Below are 12,411 nucleotides of genomic sequence, written 5' to 3' on the forward strand. Positions count from 1 at the left end.
AAAGTTGTGGAAATATTCATTATAGCTGAAATTAGCCGTAGAGGAAGGAAATTACTAAACAGTAAAATAGTCTAATTAATGATTAACCAGTCATAAGTAGAAATAGTGCTATTAAAGCTAAGGACTTTGATTGGTGCTTTTTAAAAAAAGATTTAGTATAGGTGTATGTAGGTATAAATTAGTCTCATTAGGTAGTGATATTTAGCCAGGGAATATCAGAAACGTTAACGTTTTACATTGATGCTTTTATTTTGAAAAGATCTGGTGGTGTGGACAATTGGTGGACTGTAAAACACTCTTATTAATTAGCAGTCATTACTCATTCAGAGGCAGAAAATTGACTAAAAGAAGCTAATACAATGAATCGGTCCTCATATTTTGAAAGGATGTGGAAAAAGCCTGTGCAGGTAATTGCTAAAAAGTAAATTTGTCCTATTAACTACTCATAATAAACCAGTTGAAGGCAGAAATATAGCTATTTTTAGCTAAAGATCAGGATTGGGGCTTTTATTTTGAGAGTATTTGGGGGAAGTGGATGTTGGTATAATGTGACTGTTTAGCTATTAAACACACACACCTCTTGCAAATTCTTTCAAAATAAAAGCCCCAGTCCAGATCTTTAGCTAAAAATGGCAATATTTCTGCGTTCAGCTTGGGTATTGTGACTAGATAGAAATTACCTAAACAGGTGTCCTCAATATCCTTTCAAAATAAAAGCACCAATCCAACTTTTAGCTTTAATAGGACTGTTTATGCTTTTAAATGGATAATTGTGACTAGTTAATGAGAGTATTTTATATTTTAGCTATTAAGCACACAAAGCTTCTCCACATCCTTTTAAAATAACAACCCTGATCCTGATCTTTAGCTAAAGATAGCAATATTTCTGCTTTCAAAATATAAGCACTAATTCAAAATCTTAGCTTTAATTGCACTATTTTTGCTTGTTGTTTTTGCTTCCTCTACAGCTACTTCAGCTGTTTTAAATGTTTCTACAACATTCAACTATTCGTTCAGCTCCCTGGCTTTATTTACCTACTCTGATACATTCAGCTATACTTCGTCAAATACAGCACTCCTTTACATATTTCCTTTTTTTAGAGTTCTTGAACTTTCCTTAATTTAAAATTCAACTGCTTCAGCTTCTTCTGCAAATATTCAGCACTGTTTAATCAATTCCTATTTCTCTTTAGATACATTCTACTATGCTTTACATGCTTGAGCTATTTTCATCTGTGTTTCAGCTACTTTCAGCAATTCTTTGGGAATACATTCAGTTTGGAAGCATTCACTGTGCATTTTCTTATGGAAATGCTTTATCTAGTTTTTATTATTATCACACGCTTCCAGCATTCACTGTTATGTTGTTGTAATCTTTATCACAGTGAATGCTGGAGGCATTCACTGTTATGTTGTTGTAATCTTTATTATCACAGTGAATGCTGGAAGCATTCAATGTTATGTTGTTGTAATCTTTATCACAGTGAATGCTGCAAAGCATTCACTGTATTGTTTTTCTAAGCTTTATTATTATTAGTGGGAGAGCTGAACAGCTCTCACACTATTGAGATCTTCGCTCTTTATTATTATTCTTATTATTTCGCCCGTTTTTCGGTCGCTATCTACTTCTCAACGCTTCATCGTAGAATCATCGTTCAACGTTCTAAACGTGCGTCATCGTTAGACGATGCAGGCTATTACTTTTCACGTTTTCAGCTTTTCCACTTTTAACGTTATTCAACGTTTTCCGTCGTTTTTTTATAATGGTCGTCTATGGGAATCATCGTTCAACTTTCTGTCAACTTCCCTCTATTCATCAGCGTCTATCATCGTCATACTTTGGCGTAGAAACGTCATTTCAACGTCAAAAGCGTCTATCATCTTTCAACGTTCTCCGTGTAAATCAGCGTCCTCGTATCTTTTATAGTTTTCGACTTGTGAGCGTTTAAATATCGTGTGGTTTTTGTTAAATTTTCAGCTTTTCCATTAGTGTGTGTTGGGTCAGTTAGAGTGCGTGATGTCACAGCTACAGTGAGAAGGTGCGCTTTTTTAAGACAGAACTTCTGTCTCTAACTCGTCACTACAGCCACAATTTTTACTCTATCAACATAATTACTTCACTAAATCGTAGTCATACTTGTCTTCTTTCTAATGATGTGTCTGGATATACCCTCAGACCTATACTTTAGTCGCTATCAACCTCAAAGCGCAGAGAGATCCCGAAATTCTCCCATTGACTCTAATGATAATTTTCGGCAGACGTCTGGGGAGGAAAACAGAGGAGACATATTTTGAAATTGCCACTGTGGCTACAAGCTTTTGTCCTTAAACATAAAATTCACACCATTTGCTCATTGAAGCCTTGGGACTCGTAAAATGAAATAATTTTTGTGATAACTATCATGGTTTAGCTGGAACAAGCCTGTTTATACAGGGTGAAACTCTGCTTTTACAGAGCAGAGTGAGCCTGATTTTCCCACCTTTCGTCTCCATGGCGACGGCGCAGCTGCAGATTTCACTGACAGGTCAAACTGCTGATGCTCAGTGTAGACAGCAGTTCCATGCTTATTACTGATTACTCAACTACACTATTGGATTGTGTAGTAATTAAGCACACACTTCCTCTAAATCCTTTCAAAATAAAAGCACCAAGCCAAATAATTAGCTTTAATAGCAATATTTCAACTTTTAGATGGGTAATTATGGCTATTTAAAGATAGATTAACAGTTTAGTAATTACCCACACGTGCTTCCTCTACATCCTTTTAAAATAAAAGCACCAATGTCAATTATTAGCTTTAACTGCACTGTTTTTGCCTTTGAATGGGTAATTACAGACTAATTGACAGTTACGCTATTACCCCCACACATTTCCTCTAAATCCTTTCAAAATAAAAGCACCAATTACAATTTATTACCTTTAATGGCAAGATTGATTAAAAAAATTTGTGGTTCTGAATACTTACCAATCGTTAATGGGACTACTTTAGAGTTCAGTAAATAGCCACTCAAACTTATTAGGGTGCTTTTATTCTGAAAGGGCTAAATCTAAATCTTTTGCTTTAATAGGGCTATTCTTGCTATTGAATGATAAATTATGACTATCTAATGACTATTTTATAGTTTAGTAATGGCCCACACACAACCTCTAAATCCTTTCAAAATAAAAGCACCAATGTCATTTATTACCTGAATGGCAAGATTTTTGTTTCTGACTGGTAAATTTCTACTAGTTATTAAAATATTACACAGTTAGGTAATTATTTACAAATACTTTCTTCAAATCAAAAAGATAGTCAGCTTATTTATGATTGTCAACAATGCACATTGGTCAACCTTTTAATCTTTGACATCTTTTAACCTTGGTCAACTTTTGAATCATTGTCATCTCTTTAATATTGTCATAGTATGACCTTGGTCATCTTTTTAATCATCATATTTTTAATCGTCATCTTTTGTCATCGTTTTAATCTTTGTCAACGTTTTCTCGTTTTCATCGTTTTCATCGTTTTACCGTAGTCAACTTTTTGACGTCAGCAGCTTAATCAGCGTTTGTCATCGTTGCGGCAGCAGATCAGCTCTCCCACGTAATTTCTCGAGAAATTACTTTTTCTAGTTATTATTATTATTATTTTTCTTCCCCCCCGTTTTTCTGCATCTAACTAGTCCCGCATACTTTCAGCTACAGAAACGATTCCAATATCAAAATGTTCAGCTTTTTAAGGAGAAGTGTGCTATTACTTTTCTCATTCATATGTTTCATATTTTTCAAGTTATTAAGCTTTTTTTAACTTTTTTTTCCCATTGAAATGAATGGGAACAACTTTTCAAATTCTCTTCAGCTTTGTCTACTTTCAGCTTTAACTACTTCCGCATACTTTAGGCTACAGACACCATTTAAACTACAAAATAATCTTCAACTATTCAACTATTAATCTTCCAGAAATCGTTAAAATATCTTTAATAGTTTCTGATTTATAGCAGTTTAAATATTGGGTGGTTTTTGGTCAATTTTCATCTTTTCCATTAGTGTGTATTGGGTTATTTAGAGTGCGTGATGTCACAGCCAGAGTGCGAGGGGACGTTTTTTTAAGATAGAACTTCTGTCTTTAACTCGTCACTACAGCCACAATTTTCACTCTATCAATGTAATTATTTCAGTAAATCGTAGTCATACTTGTCTTCTTTCTAATGATGTGTCTGGCTTTACTCTCAGACCTATACTTTAGTCGCTATCGACCTCAAAGCGCAGAGAGATCCCGAAATTCTCCCATAGACTCTAATGATAATTTTCGGCAGACGTCTGGGGAGAAAAACAAGAGGAGAAGTATTTTGAAATTGCGACTGCGGCTACAAACATTTGTCCTCAAACATAAAATTCACACCATTTGCTCATTGAAGACTTGGGACTCGTAAAATGAAATAATTTTTGTGATATCTATTATGGTTTAGCTGGAACAAGCCTGTTTATACAGGGTGAAACTCTGCTTTTACAGAGCAGAGTGAGCCTGATTTTCCCGCCTTTCGTCTCCATGGCGACGGCGCAGCTGCAGATTTCACTGACAGGTCAAACTCCTGATTCTCAGTGTAGACAGCAGTTCCATGCTTATTACTGGTTACTCATCTACACTATTGGATTGTGTAGTAATTAAGCACACACTTCCTCTAAATCCTTTCAAAATAAAAGCACCAAGCCAAATATTTAGCTTTAATAGCAATATTTCTGCTTTTAGATGGGTAATTATGACTATTTAAAGATAGATTAACAGTTTAGTAATTACCCACACATGCTTCCTCTACATCCTTTCAAAATAAAAGCACCAATGCCAATTATTAGCTTTAACTGCACCATTTTTGCCTTTGAATGGTTAATTATGATTATTTAAAGACTAATTGACAGTTATGCTATTACCCCCACACGTTTCCTCTAAATCCTTTCAAAATAAAAGCACCAATTACAATTTATTACCTTTAATGGCAAGATTGATTAGAACATTTCTGGTTCTGAATACTTACCAATCGTTAATGAGACACTTTAGAGTTCAGCAAATAACCACTCACACTTATTAGGGTGATTTTATTCTGAAAGGGCTTAACCTAAATTTTTTCCTTTAATAGGGCAATTCTTGCTATTGAATGACATATAATGACTGTCTAATGACTATTTTATAGTTTAGTAATTACTCACACACGACCTCTAAATCCTTTCAAAATAAAAGCACCAATCCAAATTTTTAGCTTTAATAGGACTATTTATACTTTTTAATGGGTAATCGTGACTGGTTATTGTGACTGTTTTACAGTTTAGCTATTAAGCACACACAGCTTCTCCACATCCTTTCAAAATAAAAGCCCAAATCCTGATTTTTAACTAAAGATAGCAATATTTCTGCTTCCAACAGGTTTATTATGACTATTTATTTAGACTAAAATACTGCACACACAGTTTCTCCAAATCCTTTCAAAATAAAAGCCCCATTCCAGATCTTTAGCTAAAAAGGGCAATATTTCTGCGTTCAGCTGGTGTATTGTTACTAGATGATAAGACAATCTTAATGTTTAGAAATTGCCTGCACAGGTGTCCTCGATATCCTTTCAAAATAAAAGTACCAATCCAAATTTTTAGTTTTAACTCTGTTTTTGAATGGGTAATTGTGACAAGTAATGAGACTATTTTAAAGTTTAGCTATAAACACATACATCTCTAAATCATTTTAAAATAAAAGCATTAAACCAATTTTTTTGCTTTGATAGAATAAATTCTGCTTTTGAATGGTCAATTGTAAATCAGCAATAAGTCTATACCAGTTATTACTGGTTTATTATTACTAGTTAATGAAACAATTTAACAATTACTCACACAAGCTTCCTGTAAGTCATTTCAAAATAAGAATACTAAACTTTTAGTGCAACTAACTAAGCTCTAAACCTTTTTAATTTATGCTTTTGACTGCTTTTTTGTTATTTAGGACAACTTAATGAGCACTTTTCCCAGTTTACCAATTTAGGACACACACTTCCTCAAATTACTTTCAAAATAAACGCACCAATCTAATTATTTAGCCTAAATATCACATTTGTGAATTTGACTAGTTAATTATAACCAGTTAATGAAACTATTCTACTGTTCAGCAATTATCTGCACACACTTCCTTCAAAGCTTTAACTTTTATCAATTTAAATCCAAATACTTGTTCTGAAGCAAATTTAAGCCGTATTAAATATTTCCAAAACGTTAAGCTACTCATTAAGCTCTTGAAATCAAAACTATTTAATTACAATATTTAGCCATTTTGATACATTTGGCTATAATTCAACAAATTATTAATTGATTTTCAGCAGTTTGTTAATTTCAGCAAATCTTTTTTGTGTTTCCTCCATATGAAATTGAACTACTTCAGCTTCTTCTGCAAATATTCAGCACTGTTTAATCAATTCCTATTTCTCCTTAGATACATTCAACTATGCTTTACATGATTGAGCTATTTCATCTGTTTTAAATGTTTCAGTTACTTTCAGCAACTCTTCAGGAATATTTTCAGCTTGGAAGCATTCACTGTGCATTTTCTTATGGAAATGCTTTTTCTAGTTATTATTATTATTTTCTTTAGTTCTTCCGTACGTTTTTCCGCACCTAACTCCGCTCGCATCGTTTGAGCTACAGAAACCATTCCAATATCAAAATTTTCAGCTTTTTAAGGAGAACTGTGCTATTATTTTTCTCATTCATATGTTTCATATTTTTCATGTTATTAAGCTTTTTTCAACTTTTTTCCCCATTGAAATGAATGGAAGAAGGATTTCAAATCCTCTTCAGCTTTGTCTACTTTCAGCTTTAACTACTTCAACACACTTTAAGCTACAGACACCATTTAAACTACAAACCAATCTTCAACTATTCAAGTATTAATGTATTGTTCAACTTATCTAAAATATCTTTAACAGATTCTGAGTTATAGCAGTTTAAGCATAAGGTGTTTTTTTTAGGAATTCTCAGCTTTTTTGTATTGCGTCTAATTGAGTGGGGGATGCCATAGCTAGAGTGTAGAGAGACGCTTTCTTACGCCAGAACTTTTCTCTTTAACTCGTCACTACAGCCACAGTTTTCACTCTATCAACGTATTTTCTTCATTAGTTTGTAGTCATACTTCTCTTCTTACCAACGATGTGCATGGCTAAGCCATCAAAACTATACTTTAGTCTGTATCTGCCTCAAAGCACAGAGAGTTCCAGAAATCCTCCCATTCACTCCAATGGTGGTCACATTGATGGTCACTCCCACACACAATCCCCTGACTCGCGGTGTACCACACAAAAAAGAAGAAAAACAAAAATAACACATTACAACCATAAATGAACAAAATGCTAATTTTCCTAATTTTTTGTTCTGAGGCATGTATTTGCGATCAATTTATTGTATAAATATCTCTATTTCCCACATAAAGTGAGTTATATCCTTAATGTATCACTATATTAGTAATCAATATCATAAATGAAGAACTTTTAGAAAGTTCAGTCTTTACATTAGGATATATACAGCTACTTTAAGCAGTGATATGAGAAGCTGGTTTGGCCCAGTGGCAAGACATGCAGGAATTCCTGGTTCGAAACCACGCCGGAGCAAGTCTTTAAGCTTACTTCAGAAAAAAGATTTACAGCACTGTTGCCATGTATAAAAAACACTTTTTAGTGAAATTAAACTGCTTTTATTTTATTTGTTCACATTTAGCTCTGCAACTTCTTAGCAAATCTAAACAACAATACAGTCAACTCATCGGCTAGTTTCAGTAATGTTTCAACTGATTAATTACAAATAGGTAATTAGAATATTTTACATTATAATAAGGCTTGTTTACGTGTTCACTTCTTAATATAATTACATTGATTTCCTTCAGATATATTGAGTTATAAATTTTAGCAATTTCCTGCAAATGCGTCATCAACTGCTCCAACTTTTCCAAATCTAAAATTCAGCTACTTCTTCTGCAGCTACTGTCAGCTGTTTTAAATGTTTCCACAGCATTCAACTATTCCTTCAGCTCTTGGACTTCATTTACCTTTTTTGATACATTAAACTATATTTCATTGAGGTTAGCAATCCTTTACATACTTTCTTCATTTTAGCGTTTCTTGAATTTCAACAGATCTCTCTGAACTATCTTTAATTTGGAATTCAACTCCTTCATCTTCTTCTGAAAATATTCAGCTCTGTTTAAACAACACCCAGTTCTGTTCAGATGCATTCATCTATACTTTATGTATTTAAGCTACTTTCAGATATGTTTTAAAATTTTTAGCTATTTTTAGCAATTCTTAAGCAATACATTCAGCATGGAAGCGTTCACTGTGCATTTTCCTATGGAAATGCTTTATCTAGTTATATTTGTTCTTCCGTACGTTTTTCCGCACCTAACTACTCCCGCATCCTTTGAGCTACAGAAACCATCCCAGTATCAAAATGTTCAGCTTTCTGAGGAGAAGTGTGCTATTATTTTTCTCATTCACATGTTTCATATTTTTCAAGTTATTAAGCTTTTTCCAACTTTTTTTCCCCATTGAAATGAATGGAAGAAGGATTTCAAATCCTTTTCAGCTTCGTCTGCTTTCAGCTTTAACTACTCAAACATACTTTAAGCTACAGACACCATTTAAACTACAAAACAATCTTCAACTATTCAACTATTAATGTCTTGTTTAGCATTTTGATATCTTTAACAGATTTATAGCAGTTTAAGCATAAGGTGGTTTTTTAGGAATTCTCAGCTTTTCCATTAGTGTGTATTGCGTCTAATTGAGTGGGGGATGCCATAGCTAGAGTGTAGAGAGACGCTTTCTTACGCCAGAACTTTTCTCTTTAACTCGTCACTACAGCCACAGTTTTCACTCTATCAACGTATTTTCTTCACTAGTTTGTAGTCATACTTCTCTTCTTACCAACGATGTTCATGGCTAAGCCATCAAAACTATACTTTAGTCTGTATCTGCCTCAAAGCACAGAGAGTTCCAGAAATCCTCCCATTTACTCCAATGGAAAAAAACTCTCTGACATCTGGGTAAAATCACAGAGGGACAGGCATTTTTAAATCGCGACTGTGGCCACAATTTTCAATCCTCAAGCATATAACGCACACCAGGTGCTCATTGAAGCCTTGGGATTCATAAAGTGAAGTTATTTTTGTGATAACCTCTATGGTTTTGGAGTAACAAGCCTGTTAAGCTGGGGTGGAAATCAGCCACACCCCAGCTCTTTGTGCTGATCAGTGGAGGTTCCTGACTGTTCTATGACAACGGCGCAGCTGCAGCAGATAAGGGATTGATCTCAGTAGCACTTTGACTTACAAGTCACACTCCTTTTGCTCAGTGAGCTGATGAGTTCATTACACTGTTGATTTCCCATAAAAGCAGTTGTAGACATTAAGCTTTTTTTTAACTAACTGAACTTTCATATAGTTGAGAGGGTGTTTTTAAGGAATTATTTCACCATTACAGCATTTAACAATATATGCAAATTTATAGCACTATGGATGGTGGGTAATGCACCATGACAGAAACTAATGGTAATTGGAGTGGCCATTGCAATGATGTTTAATGTTATTATAATTTAATTTATATTTAATTTATATTATTATGGTTAATTACATTATTCTAGGCTTTTTAATATTATAAAAATTATAAATAAATTGTTTTTTTAGTCACAGAATGCTCTTTAGCTTTGACCTTTTGCTTATACAGCAGAAAAATCACTGATGCGTCATTTTGTATTAAACTATGCACAATAGACTGAGTTTATACTTTCTAGACTACAGCCACATTCAACCAATTAATGTATGAGTCCTTCTTTTCATACAACAAGCGCGACCAATTAACTGGCTGTCCAGTTAATTCCTACACTTATTTTACAGGGGAAAATGTTCATGTCGCAGATGCTCAGATTAGACTGTGCAGACAAAGAGACTTGAAACAATACCACCTCTTGATGTGCTTTCTTAGCAGAGAGCCTTTTTTTTTTTTTTTCATACACCCAACAAAGCACTGCTCATTGATGGTCACTCCCACACAGAATCCCCTCACTCACGGTGTACCAGACAAAAACTTTTGTCTGAACTTTTGTCAAAAAAAATTGCAAAATTGCAATGATTGAGGGTGGGACTTACAGCTGTGAGCCACTACAATATGGTAAACTTGAAATTGCAATGATTGATGCATGAGTTTGTAATAAAATATTTGCTTTAGGTCCACCGTTTTGGGACTGTCGTTTACTGAACCAATAAATATATTATTCACACACACACACACACACACACACACACACACACACACACACACACACACACACACACACACACACACACACACACACACACACACACACATCTCTCTCCATGTGGAGACAGCTCTTCAGCTACAGTGGGTCCTTTTTCAAGTACAGTATATACTGTGGTTCAATGGCTTCAGTCCTTGGCTTGCACCTTTTGTTTTGGAGATCCAATCAGCTATACATTCAACTCATTAGCTCGTTTAAGTAATGTTTCAACTGATTAATTACAAATAGTTAATTAGATATAATATAGCAATATTTCTGATTTCAACTGGTTTGTTTCTCAGCTTGTCCATTAGTGTGTATTACGTGAGCTAGAGTGCGTTATGTCAAAGCTAGAGTGCGAGGGCACGCTTTTTAAAGATAGAACTTTTGTTTTTAACTCGTCACTACAGACACAGTTTTTACTCAGCTCTATGCATATTATTGATTACTTTATTACACTGTTTGATTTTTTAGTAATTAATCAGACACTTCCTCTGAATATTTCAAAATAAAAGCACTAATCCAACTTTTAGCTTTAATAGGACTATTTATGCTTTTGAATGGACAATTGTGACTAGTTAATGAGAGTATTTTATATTTTAGCTATTAAGCACACACAGCTTCTCCACATTCTTTCAAAATAAAAGCCCCAATCCTGCTCTTTCGGTAAAGATAGCAATAATTCTGCTTTGAACAGGTTTATTATGACTAGTTAATTACACTAATATACTGTTTAACAAATACCTGCAAAGGCCTTTTCCATATCCTTTCAAAATAAAAGCACCAATCCAGATTTTTAGCTTTAATAGCACTATTTGTGCTTTCGAATGGGTAATCATGACTGGTTAGTGTAACTGTTATACAGTTTAGCTATTAAGCACACACAGCCCCTCTACATCCTTTCAAAATAAAAGCCCCAATTCTGATCTTTCGCTAAAGATAACAATAGTTCTGCTTTCAACAGGTTTATTATGACTTGTTATTTAGACTAAAATATTATTTATTATTTATTTAATATTATTTAGACTAAAATATAAAAAATATCAAAATAAAAGCCCCAATCCTGAATTTTTTAGATGAAAGATAGCAATATTTCTGCTTTCAACAGGTTTATAAGCTAAGCTCTAAACCTTTTTGATTTCTGCTTTTGACTGCTTTTTTTGTTATGTAGGAGAACTTAATGGGCACTTAATGGGCACTTCCTCAAATTACTTTCAAAATAAAAGCACCAATCTAATTCTTTAGCCTAAATATCGCTTTTGTACATTTGACTAGTTAATTATAACTAGTTAATAGGTTCCTGCCTGTTCCATGACAACAGCGCAGCTGCAGCCGATAAGGGAGTGATCTCAGTAGCACGTTGACTTACAAGTCAAACTCCTAATGCTCACAGCATATTTTCAAAATAAAAGAAACAATTACCAGCACAGGCGTCCTCCACATCCTTTTAAAGAAGAAGCACCAATTCAATTTATTAGCTTCTTTTAGTCAATTTTCTGCCTCTGAATGGGTAATGACTGCTAATTAATAAGAATGTTTTACAGTCTAGCAATTGCCCACACTTTAAGATACTCTCAAAATAAAAGCAGCAATGTAAATCTTTAACTTTAAGATTTTGACTGTATCTGCCTACAGATACAGGCAAATATAGTTATATAAATTAAATATAACTACTCAATGAGACTAATTTATAACCACACACACTTATAACAAATCCTTTCTAAATAAAAGCATCAATCCAAATGTTAAGCTTAAATAGCCCTTTTTCTGGTTTTGACTGGTAAATGATTACTTAATAAGCCTTTTTTACAGTTTAGCAATTTAGGTCAGACACCTCCTCAACATCCTTTCAAAATAAAAGCACCAATCCAATTCTTTAGCTTTAATAGCACTATTTCTACTTATGACTGGTTAAGTATGACTAATTAATGAGACTATTTTACTGTTTAGCAATTTCCTACACGTTTCCTTCAGAGCGCTAACCTTTCTGAATTTAAAATTTTCTATACTATTCTTCTGCGGCTAATTTCAGCTATACTGAATATTTCCACAACGTTGAGCAATTCTTTCAGCAATATTTATCAATCAAGAAGGAAACCTTTATTGTC

At 33.8% G+C, this 12,411-nt stretch overlaps 1 protein-coding gene across 1 annotated transcript in view; it reads right to left on the reverse strand.

Moving 5' to 3' along the window:
* LOC129604858 (uncharacterized) overlaps positions 1–12,411 on the reverse strand; it is a 175,683-nt gene that overhangs the window by 57,730 nt on the left and 105,542 nt on the right. The gene's annotated exons all lie outside the window — the stretch shown is intronic.

The sequence above is a fragment of the Betta splendens genome, chromosome 2 (genome assembly GCF_900634795.4).
Source record: "Betta splendens chromosome 2, fBetSpl5.4, whole genome shotgun sequence".
Taxonomy (NCBI): Eukaryota; Metazoa; Chordata; class Actinopteri; order Anabantiformes; family Osphronemidae; genus Betta; species Betta splendens.